Source organism: Topomyia yanbarensis, chromosome 3 (genome assembly GCF_030247195.1).
Source record: "Topomyia yanbarensis strain Yona2022 chromosome 3, ASM3024719v1, whole genome shotgun sequence".
NCBI classification, from domain to species: Eukaryota; Metazoa; Arthropoda; class Insecta; order Diptera; family Culicidae; genus Topomyia; species Topomyia yanbarensis.
The window spans coordinates 77,362,682-77,376,435 of record NC_080672.1 but is presented as its reverse complement, the minus strand read 5'-3'; the positions used below and the strand labels follow the sequence as shown (position 1 = coordinate 77,376,435).

The 13,754-nt window shown below is 38.7% G+C and overlaps 1 protein-coding gene across 2 annotated transcripts in view; it reads right to left on the bottom strand.

The window, feature by feature from the left end:
• LOC131689451 (aquaporin AQPAe.a-like) overlaps positions 1-13,524 on the bottom strand; it is a 52,407-nt gene extending 38,883 nt beyond the window's left edge. The window contains exon 1 of one of the 2 annotated variants that reach the window (XM_058974543.1): positions 13,101-13,524. The gene's annotated coding sequence lies outside the window, so the exon portion shown is untranslated. The remainder of the gene's footprint in view (positions 1-13,100) is intronic. The other variant, XM_058974542.1, reaches the window with a different exon arrangement.
• Between the last annotated feature and the right edge of the window lie 230 nt (positions 13,525-13,754).

The following is a 13,754-nucleotide window of genomic DNA, read 5'->3' as shown; positions in this document are numbered from 1 at the left end:
ATGATTGTAAAGAAATTAAGTCGTTATAGTCGGCATGTCTGGATCAGTTCACGTCTCCGCAGATGGCAGGTTTGCAGCTGACCTGAGCAGGTCAGTTATGCTACGCAGATTGGACCAGGCACGTAGCCAGAGGGGGGGCTAGGGGGCTAAAGCCCCCCCCGAAAATTTTCAAAAATAAATTTAAGAAACAACCTGTTTTTCGGTGACTCTTAAACAAAATGTATCTTGTTTGGTTTCAACAAATTAATGCGAGAATTGTGAGGAAGATTGCTATTTCGAACCACCGAAGACAGCGGTCAGGATATCTACTCAGTATGCTGAGTGTGATAAAACAGTTCCCTTCATGTTGTGTGACTCGCCGGAAGAACAAAAGAAACTGTTACTTTAATTCTTGCTGTGGGGATCTGTCGAATGATTGAGTCGCAGAAGCAAGAAGTAGTGCTCCAGCCAAATACGGAGGCTATTGACTTCCGGTCTTTTCGCATAAGGTCGATCTTATGCGAAAAGACCTGAAGTCAATAGCCTCCGTATTTGGCTGGAGCAACATTCATGATGTGAAATATTTGCTGAAGGTGAATATGGAGGTTATGCTTACGAACATCGCCTTTAACGAGTTTAACCATGTCAGGCGTTCAGTACTGATGCCATTTAACAAATTAGCCCAGCGAAACCAGTCATTTTGCATAACAACTTGAAACATGTGGTTGATCCTCATATATATGGACGATGAGAAAATCATTGCTCGGCTACAAGATCTGATACCACTTACTTGCACCGTGACTATTAAAAGATTCCTGTCACATTTGAAAACAAAATGGTATTTATTATAAAGGACACATCTAGGAAGTAATTCCCTATATATTAAATGGTGTTTTTGTGGTGAAAATCTAGGTGAACAGACATATTTCCTCCAACCTGACCCTGCACGTAAAAACTGAATGCGATAGTATTATTTTACACATTATATCTTTGCATATACATAGTCTCCAAAACCATTTCCTGAAAAACAAACATTTGCCAAATTTTGGCTGCTGTTCGGATAATATTGACGGCAAAAACTGCGTCTAGTATCTCAAAATCAATGGTCGGCACCATCATTGAGGAAGTCGACACTCGTGACCCGTCAGAAATTCGCGAACATGGACATGGCAGTAACCACTATGATGATAAGGAAGTGTACGAGATAGAAATGAACAACCACCGCGACACTGTTGGTTAGGAAAAATATTTCCCAGCCTAGTAAATAGTTCTCCACACGCAATCGTTAGTTGTTCGCACGAGATCTGTAGGACAACCATTTACGTTTTATCACTTTCATTGTTCACATCATGGAAATATATTGAAGACACAAGGCTTCATATAGCTAATGCATTGAACCGAATAAAATAAACGAAATATATAATAAAATGCAGAAGTTTTATAGAAAAGTGAGCTCAAAAACTGTCCCAAAATGAGAACTTTATCGCTAGTGGTTGTGTCTAACAAAACTCAGATATCATGTTATATATTAGCCAGAATAAAGTTAGTTAAAGCATAAGCAAATTGAATTTCTGTAATAGGTTAGTGCACTGTACACTTAGTAGAAACATCAGGCATCTCACTCAAGCGTGCTAGACAAAAACATTTCCGTTAGTTGATGACAATATAGTCGAGAAGACAGTTTTTGTTTTCGCGTCATTTTAATGCAATAGTAAAGTATTTCGGTTGACACTCAATTTCATTTTATGCGGAGAATGCGTTCCGTATTTAAACATTATTAGTCCGCAAAGTAGTGATATTTTAAACAATCGAACAATAAGCAAGAAAAACGCCAAAAAATAAACAAGCCAAAAAGTGGTAAAACAGTGGTTTTTCTGAGATGTTCATCAACCCACGAATTGTATACCGTCGTATATTACTAATGTTGTTGACATACAGAAACGTACATAGTAGCGGTAGGACTATCTGTTGTAATTTTATCCTTACTTTTCAACGGATGTCAATTGATGCTAAACCACATATTAGTCAATCAATCATAATAAACTTAATGCTGTAAGCAGTAGCATTTCTGTTTCTTTCGATGGTTTCCAATTAATGTCCATGTAAGTCTAAAAACGACGTGACGATAAAGTGAACAAACATCAATAGCCTATCACGAAGAGCGACTAAAATGTTGTAACTAGTTGAGTCTACAGTCAATAAGTTGGGATTAATGTTTCGATTTCATGTTTTCGTTTTATTTGTGTTCGTTATGAAATAAAATGAGAGAGATGAGCAGAGATCACGAAGAAAAAGAGAGAGAAAATAATAAATAAATTGAAATCGACCCAAGAGCAGCTGTTCTATATTTTCTGGGCACTCAACTACAGAACTACAGAAATCATCAAAGAAAGTTGGCCTTACGTTACTCTTCGGCAGAGGTGAAGTAAGTGCGATGTATACCCGTCCATGTGTCGGAATAAAAAGATGCTGAAATTATTGAGCTTGTTCATATTTATAATATCTAGTTCTTTTTTCCAATCTAAAGTTTTATTTGAAACGGCTCAATGCGTTAGCACAACTGAGCCGTGGGTCAATAAGTAAAAATTAAAAAAAAAATCTAAGAATGTCGGTCTGCCAGATCTTGTTGACGCAGTTTGCTGCTGCGTGTTGAGATCTTTTTCCTTGGTGGTGAGGCCGCTTGGGGGTCATTCAGTCTGCCTTCTCTCGCGTTATCGTTCCCGTCCATGTCGTCATCGGTACTGCTTTCTTGCTGTTCACGATCAGAGGTTCTTATTTGTTTCTTGTTCTTATGGGTCGCTGTTGTATATCCGTCTTCATCGGTATTTGCTTCTTTATTGGCAATGCTAGTTGTTGGTTTGGGAGCGGTTGTCGTGGTCGTTGTACCTGCATTTTTGGGTAATTGGATCGTTGTTTTAGGTTTATCTGAAGGTATCGGTGGCTGCTAGTTAGAGTTGGCTGTAGTAGATGAGTTTTGACTAGTTGCTTCGGCGCATGTTTTTCCGTAGTACGCTGTATAGTTACAGAATTGGCATGTTGGGGTCTGCCCGGGATATGTGATTAGCGTTGTTTGCTTATAGGTCACGCCATCCTTCGGTGATTTGCATTCGATAGTCATGTAAGAAGGTATTGGTTTAGTCACTCGCATTCTCACAATACGAACGCCGTTGGGAATGCCGGTGAAAAATTTTTTCTAGGTATCATTCGTAATAGATTCTACTTCTCCATTTGCACATGATTCGTTTGATGAAATCTTCCTTCGTGCGCGGGGCCAAATTATGGATACGCACGTCCACCATGTCGTTTTCCATATGCACGGGGATCTTGATTCTGGTGTTATTAAATTCGACCTCGTGTTGCATGTTGTTCTTTGCAATGAAGTTTTCGCCCTGTGCTAAGCTTCTAAACGTGATCAAAACAGTTTTTTTCGTGATGTAGCTGAATGTAGGTAACTTCAGCGAGATTAAACTCCATTTTCACTTTAACTAATTGTTCCACTTCCTGAACTGTTCGTGTTATCCCGTAGCACAGACACTTTTGCTTCATTTGGCAAACTCATTTCACTCCGCAGCCAGGAGCAACGATACAATTTGTATGTGCACTGATATAGAACAATAGCTAGCTTGATTCACTGGTGCCTATAGCCTGCTAAAGCGTAGCGATTTTTTTTTTGCTTCTGCTTTTTGCGACGTCAGAAGATAGACATTCTAGTTCTTTTGGTAATACATTTAACAAATTTCACGTACCGTCAAGTCACCAGTTACCGTGCGTTTAGGTGGATTTGACGTGACTTCCAACTCTGTTTTTTATCAAAATGAAAACCGCTCTCATAGTCACCGTAAAAATACCTATCTAAATACGCCACAATTTAGAAATAATATAAAACTATTAGCAACAAAACGAGAATAAGTAGTTTGTTTGGCACCAGTGCACGTTATATGATCAACTTACCATGTATTTAAAATTTTGATTCAACTTTAGTTGGAATGTTTCAATAAAACGATGAAACGAGAGGATTTGGGATCTGGATCTCTCCGATAGATTCAGGGAGCTAGTTCTTTAAATTTCGTGATTTTGAAACAGCACGGTGAACGAAACATGCACGGCGACTGGCGACTTGAAGGAAAATTAGAAGATATTAGTAATCAGTGTTTTCGTTCGATTTGTAGACAATTTTCTTTAATAAATTAAATTGTGGGCAGTTTCCTTCAGTTCATTTAATCATTTAAATTTATATTTTGATCCTATTGATCACCAAAAATCCTTCTTAACTGGGGCTCTAATCTACCAGACCAAGGCTAGTCTTGAAAATAGTTTCATTTAAATGGAACTGGTAATACTCGCAGAACGCAAGACAAAGAAAATAGAAGTTGAACCGTCTCTGGGCATCTACAAATCGCTCGCTAAATCAGAAGATTTTGTGCGAATTTCGACATTCTCTTCGTTCGAACATTTTATGGATATTTTTCTACTCATTTCGGTTTAGCATCTTCTACGCCTTTTAAAGGTGTAGCTTGGAACACCTAGTGTTTTCCAGCACCGTCAAGCATTGTCATATTCGGTTAGCGCATAAACACTGTGACCTCTAGAATATACTTTGTTGTAACGAGAGTAAGTACTATAACCTTTCTTGTGACAATGAACATATTTTTAGGATTGTCTTAGATTTGAAATTCATTTCATTATGAGCTTTTCAAAATTTAATTTAGTTTCTAGTGACTATATCAAATTGTCAGAATTAAAAGCTTTATGCAATTTTTGTTAAGCCCCTCCCGAAACAAAATCCTGGCTACGGGCCTGGATTGGACAGCACGCAAAAAACAGTATCAATGAAAAAAAAAACACAAACGATTAGCACAAAATAAAAAGAACTAGAGCATAATCCCTGCTGACGTACCTAATATCTAAAGATGAGGGAACAAAAGGTTTAGTATAGCTGGATGTTTGACGAGTGTGGGTATATATTTATTTTGTGAGTTTCGGCAAAGCAGTCAATAAAACAGCAAACACATCGGTACGGTACGCTTAGGGACCATTCATAAATTACGTTACGCTTTTAGGGGGGGGGGGGGGTAGGGGGTACAACAAGTTGTGACATGTTGTGACATAGGAGGAGTTAACTAGATCGTTACGTAACATGTTTTCACCGAAGAAAAAAAAATTTCTAGGAATTTGTTACGTAACAGCGGAGGGTGGGGATGAATAAATTTACGTAACAGGGGAGGGTGGCGATGAAGATTTTATCATTGGAAGGTGAAATTTTATAATGTCTGTAGAATGCGCGTAAGTGTATCTGCTTACGGGTCCATCCATTTCCATTTTGGCCCTTAAGACAGTGACAGGTTAAATATGACGAGTATGTGAAGCATGAACAATTTATTCTTGAGAGACTAGCCATTGCTACTGGTTGTTTTCTTGCTACAATGGGGGACAAATCATATCATCATCACCCTAGTAGCAATCGAAGTTTTATAGCACTTTTAAAGTCTCTCTAAAAACTTAGATTGCATTTTGCAGTGTACTATAATATTTAAATTATAGCTTGGCTGCTTCGCTCAGTACTACCCCGCAAATACTGATTTAATGACGGTGCACAGTAGTCGGAAAAAGGTGGAATAAATTAATAACCCCCCGTGTTAAGTGTTCGGCAAAGTTGCTTGTCATTTAGGCCTTTATGTGGTTGTAGCAAAGTAGTTTGGAACTCGGCCGCTAGGGTGGCACTCCACTTAATGAGGCATGATAGAAGGATGGTGTCTTCGAAGAAGTTTTAGGCAATGCTATTATCAGCAACTCGTTCTAAGGTGCTAACAAAACAAGTCCTAAAGGTTATGAGATAATGCGATTTTTTTAAAAATAATTTCAACGCTTTATTTTTACCCATAACTTTCTTAACTTTAGTCCCATAGTATATCTTTATTCTACATTTTCCCTCCATATACCCTAGAAAATAATTTACTGTGCCACTTATACCAATTAAACCTAAAGCAAGTTGAAGAAATTTTCATCCCGCCCAATTTCTGTTTGGAGTAGCATCTTCTTATGGTTGCTAGCTAGTAACCAACTAAGAAATATTTCATTGCGGTAACTTGCGGTATCGCAAGTACGGCACTCCTAATGGAAAACATAATCAAAAAATGACATAATTTTCCAGAGCTATGTTGATAATGTTCTTATCTGACGAGCGGTAATAATAATGACGCACCCTTCTTACACAACTCATCGGGTAGTTCCTTAATAAGTACTGGAAAAGACGTTATTAAAATTTCTGTATTTTATCGTTGGAAGGATATTCTCTGCCACTTCGTATTGCGTATAAATAAATCTTTTTATGGATCCGCTTTTTTAGCCCTTTAAATAACATAATTTTATTCTTGCCTGTTAAAAGTGCAACACCGGAGTATTCCATACAGTGATGGTAGGTTCATATACCTTTATCATTATTATCATCATCATCATCATCATCATCATCATCATTATTATGACATCATCGTCATCTCACGAAGCTCTGACACTGGTGTGGCTGGTGTCGCATCGTCCACTGCGCCCGGTTCGTTATAGACTGTTATTTTTTGAGTTAAAATAGATTAGTTAACCTTTCAAACATTCCGGAACTTCGCCTTTTACAGAAATTTTGAGCCGAAAATCGAAAAAAAATTCGTAAAATCACAAAAGAGTTTGAAAATTAATGTAAAATGACGAAAGTATCTAAATAAGTTTTTCTTGGCATAGCCCTAAACCAGATAAAAGGAGACAAGTCAAAGTTGCAAATCTTTGGGTATGCAAAATTATGTTATCGTAGTTCTTCATTTCTGGAAATATTGAAGAGAAGGAAGGTACTTCAGGAGAACTGTTGGTGACCTGTAATATAAGTCCATTTTTTTCAAATAAGAAGCGTACAGATAGCTGGCTATAGGTGGAATCATGAAACTCTAAAAATGGAGTAACCCTAATCTTTTTTGCTAATAATATTTTTATAAACAGTTTTAAATTTAATGTGGAATTTACAATTAAAATATGTTTAACACAACTGAAAGGCAAATAATGAGCTCTGGCAATATTCAATTGATGTTTTTACTATATTGTCTATTGTAAATGACCAACTTTGAAAAATGGTACTGTTAATATTATTATACCACGGTCACACTACAGAGTTGAAACATGTTATAATAATTAGTAACAATAAAAATGTCATCAAGATAGCGTTAAAACACGTTTTAACTCGTAGTATGAACGCAATATTAGGGTCGACCAATTTTGATATGGTTTCTTCTAATTTATCTGAAACGACTTAATGCGTTACCATAACTGAGCCGTGGGTCTTTCATATTTTACCAACATGTAAAAATGAAAAACAACACTAAGCTACTGCCTGCCTGTCGGATCTCGTTGGCGCTAAATGATTCTGCGTTTTGAGATCCTTTTTGGAGCGATTATGCATTAGCTGCGCTGTCCATCGCGATTTATGGGTCAGTCCGTCTGCCTTCTCTTGCGTTATCGTTCACGTCCATGTTCTTATCGGTACTGCTTTCAAGCCATTAACGGTAGTTAGTTTGGTTCTTTTGGGGCGCTATCTTCATCGGCATTAGTATCCTTATTGGTGGTGGTGGAAGTTGGTTTTCGGTATTTGTACAGGTAGTTAGTGTCGAGGTTTAAAGTACTTTAGTTACTAGTTGATCATTTCAATGTTTATTTAGCAGCGTATGTTGGATACAAAATTCGTTCGTTTTGATTGAAGTAGGTAAACAGTATTATTTGCTAATGTCTTCCCCTCCCTTGACTTCCAAAGTCAGATAGGAAGGAATAGTTAGTTTCTTCCAGTATTCCACCTCTCCGTAGTTCGACATGAATCTCTTGATGCATTATAGTCTAGTGCGTGGTGCTAAGTCGTGCTGGCGTACTTCGATTTTATCTTCATTTGTATATACTTAGAGATCTTGGTTTCCACATTTTCGTATTCGATTCCGTGTTGCATATACTTTGCAATGAAGCTTTATACTTGGACTAAGCTTCTAAACGTTATCAATACACAATTTCCAACGTGGTGTAGCCGTACGTAGGTCACTTCTTTCAGATTATGCTACATCTTCACTTTTAACTGGAAACTAACTTTGAACTGTTCTACATGTATTATAGGTCTAAGACGAGTTTATTTGAAATCTTTCCACTGCTCAACCAGAGGCAACGATGCAATATGCACTATGATATATTTCTCCTTAGTTGAGGAAATTTAGTTTAAAAACTATTTCGCGCATGAAGGGCACAACACCTATAAGTAAATTAGTTATTGGAGAAGCATTTCGAGTTCCTCTTATCAGAACCTGACACTACCCACTAAAGTTCAGCCGGAATGCTGGCTGATTCTGCTTCGTATTCCTGCTCCAGTGACACTACCGCTTTTATTTAGAATCGGTTGTGCCAATGGAAAATAACTAACTAGAACCAGCCAGAATTTCGGCTTATTTCCGGCTGAACTTCATTGCTAGCCAGATTGACGCTAGCTACATAAAACGAAAACTTTATTTGTGTTTCTACTTTCTGAGCAAACCCATTGTTCTACGGTATGTCCCACAAGAATCGGAGTTCTGATCACGCTGATTATAATTATTCGTACAAAAACTTGAATTGGCTTAGCAATTGAATTGATCGTGTCACTCGTCATGGTGAATCCAGATTTGTGTAACTCTTTACCCCATCCTACTAACAAAATCTCCTTCCCGTGTCAAACGGGAGATGCTGAGGTATACATGGTCTCCATAATAACGTTTGTTCCACTAACACTCCTTCCCTTCCCCGATGACTGTGAGGATGGGGCCAGTGCCGTTATTGTCATTTCACAATATAGAACTCACGAAACGTGTACATTAGACTGCCCAGGTGTGCGGTACACAATGTACGGGATCAGGAATCTGGATGGCTTCTCTTGATGGTACTCCAAAACGACGACGGTTGTCGATTCGGAACAGAAATAGGTTGTCCGTGTGCTAGTCGAATTGGTGTCCACAATAGATTACCGCGGCTAGGGTTTAAATGTGGATCAGTTCGATGGGACGAACACTAATTGCTTCCTTGGGTGCGCATTCCGATGTGCAGCAAGTCAGTGGACTGTATTGCGATGGCTCAGCAACAGCAGGAAACGGATGCCTCAGATCCAGCAGTGGAGGACGAGACACGATTGGTGCTCTTTCGGTGGCAGAAAGGAAAATTCCGGATTCTCTTTAGATTTGTTTATTTCGCGATGTTTACGGTTTGAAATTTACAAAAATACTGATACTGATACGTTCAAATGCATTTCTTTTATAGCTGATTGCTTTCCGAGTTCTGCATCGGCCTTGTATGATATTGGCTCCTCCCACCTCCATTGAAACAAAAAAGCATGATGGCACGTTTTATATATTCCTTGTTTGGACGTGAGTCTTTGTTTTTTCCTTTCTTAAGGATTTTTTTATGAACTTGTCCACTGGAAAACAGACAGAGAAAGAATGACCGGAAAGGTGAGAATGAAGAAACGGGAAAAATTCACCTTTATTGGAAACACTGAGAAAAGATATGTCCTCAGGCAGGAATCGAACCTGCGATCTCCCAGTCTCATATCTTTTCTCAGTGTTTCCAATAAAGGTGAATTTTCTTCCGTTTCTTCACTCTCATCGTTCCGGTCATTCGGTCTGTTTTCCAGTGGACACGTTCATAAAAAAATCCTTAATGACGGTACGGCTGAGCGGGAGGGGGTTTCTTGATAGGATATGATTGAACATTTTATTTCTACTTATGAACTATGGGGGGAATAATATAAGTATGGAATAAAATTTATTTCCAAGAGAACGATTTAATAATGGACTGGGTGATAGTGGGTGGAGGATTTATAGCAAATATCGATCAGGGAAACTATGCTATATTTCACCCTAAGGAGGAAAAATTGGTAAAAACCAAAATTTCTCACTAGGATGAAACTTTTTTGGTAAAAACCAGTCTTTGTACAGGAGGGCACAAATCCTTATTTCATACTATGTTGTGTTTCGGCTTCGCCTCATCAGAAACCGACACTAACACATTGTCGGAATAGATTAGCGCCGGCTTGACGCAAATCCCTTAAAACTAAAACACACTATGTGTTTCAATCAAACGACTGATCAAACGTGATGTCCCGTTCGAGCAGAAGTTCTGTTTATGCCGATGAGACACAAGTGAAGCCGAAACTTGTCTTGGCTTAGCAGGGGATCAGGGAAAGGCAAGAGGGATTTCAATTAATTTTGACGTTCGATACCGAACACCAGGAAAATGATGAATTTTTGAAAACTCAATCGGCCCACCCCTTAGTCGATTTCTAGTCCCACCAGGACTACTTGCACCAAATTTGAAGCAAATCGGTCAAGTCTAGTTATCGGACCAACGGACCTGAAGTTTGTATGGGATTTTGCAGCAATATACATGGAGAAAACCCACTAGCTCGCATTTTCGACGATAGGTGGCACTGTATGCCTCGTATTATCACTGTAAGTGAAAAAGAGAAAGATAATTTAATTGTCTACAACTTTGTCAAAGACTGCTAGTCAATCCGGCTTTGTTGAAAGAAGTTATTAAACATTTAACGAAGTGATGTCTGAACCAGTTTTGCATGGGGCCCAGCAGTGCATGGTTGTGTATTAGCACTCGAGTCTCGCGAACTATACATTTTTGTGAAATAATGGTTAGATTTAGCTGAATAGTATGTTCAGAAGAATTGAAGTAAATAATGGGAGTTATGCTTTGGTTATAAAATTTTAGTTCCACATGTTACCACATAGAGGGCGCCAACACTAACTTTTCATAGAAGAGAGATGGAGTATCAAGATGTTCGGAAGAAATACTGAAAAATGTCTGTTCTATAACTTTGTTGAAGACACCAAATTTATATCTCTCTCCGTTGAAAAGTTAGTTTTGGCGCCCTCTATGCGGTAACATGTGGAACTAAAATTTTCTAATCAAAACATGACTCGTATTGTTTACTTTAATTCTTCTGAACATATCATTGGGCTAAACCCAACGATTATTTCACAAAAATGTTTAGTTAGTGCGAATCGAGTACTGATACACAACCATGCACTGTTAGGCCCCATGCAAAACTGGCTCAGACATCACTTCGTTAAAAGTTTAATAACTTATTTTAACAAAGCCGTATTGACTAGCAGTTTACGGCAAAGTTATAGACAATTAAATTATCTTTCTTATTTTCACTTATAGTGATAATACGATGCATACAGTGCCACCTAGCGGCGAAAAGCGTACTAGTGGGTTTTCTCCATGTAAATTGTTGAAAAATCCCATACAAACTTCAGGCACGTTGGTCCGATAGCTAGACTTGTCCGATTTGCTTCAAATTTGGTGCAAATACTCCTGGTGGAACTAGGAATCGACTCAGGGGTGGGCTTATAGGGGTCATATTTTTCCTGTCACTCTAGCGTACATTAAAGATGGATAGCTACTCCCAAGCCCCATTCGTTGATTCTCTATGCAATTTCGCTTAGTCTGGTCAAAAACGGAGTAACAACTACGAATTGTACGGTCATCATATTGATGCTCCATTTTGAGGGTACTCGATGAGACTCCACAGAATGGTTGCGGGCCGATAAAATTAGTGGAACCTCTTCTTGCTAGCTCAATTTTGCTTCAAATAAAAGACATTAATATTTGCATGCGCACCTAAAAGGTGTTTGAGTTTATTTAAAATTTTACATGTTTTGGAAGCCAAAAAAATATATTTTTCAAGTAGTCGTCGGGAAAATTTCAATAAATAAATGGAGCAGGAAAAATTACATCACATGGTGAGATAAGAGCTGGATCCGTAAATCGTAAATTACAACCGATTGTTAGAAGATAAAAGAAGCTGAAGCTTAATTCCATTTTTATATTTGAAGAAAAAATCGAGAATTTTTTCTTTTTCAGTGGGTTTATTGGAATTCCATGAAACTAGATTTATTATTAAACGAATTTGACAATTAATAACTTCTTTTAACAAAGTCGGATTGACTAGCAGTCTTCGACAAAGTTGTAGACAATTAAATTATCTCTCTTATTTTTACTCAAAGTGATAATACGATGCATACAGTGCCACCTAGCGGCAAAAATGCGAGCTAGGGGGTTTTATCCATGCAAATTTACGAAAAATTCTATTCAAACTTCAGGCACGCTGGTTCGGTAGCTAGACTTGTCCGATTTGCTTCCAATTTGGAGCAAGTACTCCTATTACTAGGAATCAACTCAGGGTGGGTCGGTTGAGTTTTCAAAAATTCCTTTTTGTCTGGGCAGTCTAATGACCATCTTTTGCGGAGTTTTCTTTTAGTGACATCCAGTTCTGTGAAGACAAGTATCAATCTTAAAAACCGGGTTCAGTGTTAAAATCAAGAATAATATCCGAAGGTGAGATTAGCTTGATCGGAGCCTACTGCAATTTGTGTTAGTAGGATCGTTCATTGTAATTGTTTTGTATGCAAAAATCGACTGCGAAACAACCCAAAACAAAAGGTCAAAATCTACAACGGCATTGTTTATTATTGCCCTATGTACTTGAGCTGAATAACTTAATCATTTCAATCATATTCACATAAGCGTGTTTATTCTGTATGACCGGTTAAAGCTGATAATTAAATGGCTCTATCAGTTTGTTTGTTTCCCTATCTTACGTCGATTTATTTGCGCCGAAACTTCAAAACTTATGTTTATCACAAAATATTTTCAAAACACTATCCTAAGTCAAGTTCTTCAACAGGACAGAAAATATTGACATACTTCTGGTACCAAATCGATAGCACAAAATTAAACATTTCAATCCAACACAGTTCAGTCACTTGCGCACACATTGCGGAAGGGTCGTCGGACGCACCAACGTCCTCTGTTTTCGGAATATTTTATTCCACTCGGTCACACAGGCGCACGAGAAAGAAACAAAGTGCTGGTTGCAATCGTTTGCGCGTGCATTTTACCACCGAATGACCGTTGCTCCATTTTCGGTTGGTTCGATGTCATTTCGAAGACGCAGGCCGTGAACGAATAAAAACAACCCCTTCCGGTACCTTTCCGTACCATTCTTCCCCCTCACCAAACAAAGTCGTTATCAATCCTCATAGATATTAGAATTCTTCACCTACCCACCTGTCTCGTAATGGATTCTACTCCGCGCCGGGGCACCGGTGTGATGGCTAAGTTCAAGTCAAATTTACACACTGCACTTTAGACACGTGTTTCACTTATCGTTACGCCTCTGATGTTTATTTATCTTCGACCTCGCACGGATCCAATCACAGCTGTTGGCTGATGGCGAGGAATCCTGATGCTAATCCTGTGCCTTCCACCGTCGAAAATGGACTGTTTTCTACCGGACGATCCGAGTCGAAGATCGGTTTAAAACAATCGCGCGCGCAGTAGCCAAGTTCCGCGCGCCGTATCGCCACCGTACGTTCCTACTTACTGATAATGGAGCTTCTTGAGGTGGTGCACTTTTGTGCTACCGTATCTCGGTAGTGCCCACATTCACAAGCAGCGACAAATCGTTCGTTTCGGTTGGTACGGTGTAAGTAAACGCGTGCCTGTGACTAAGACAGAAACCGCGACGAATCGAATAATAATCGATGCGATGTGGCTTCGGTGTGTGATAGGGCGCGAGAAGTCGAGCAGAACGCACCGTGGTGCTCGAATGGTTTGTTTGTAAAGCTGCGAGGGGTTGATGGAAGTTTGCCGAGTAAATATTGGTCAATGCAGGTGTGGAACTTTGCATAGAAGATTAATTTCGTGACTAGATGTGT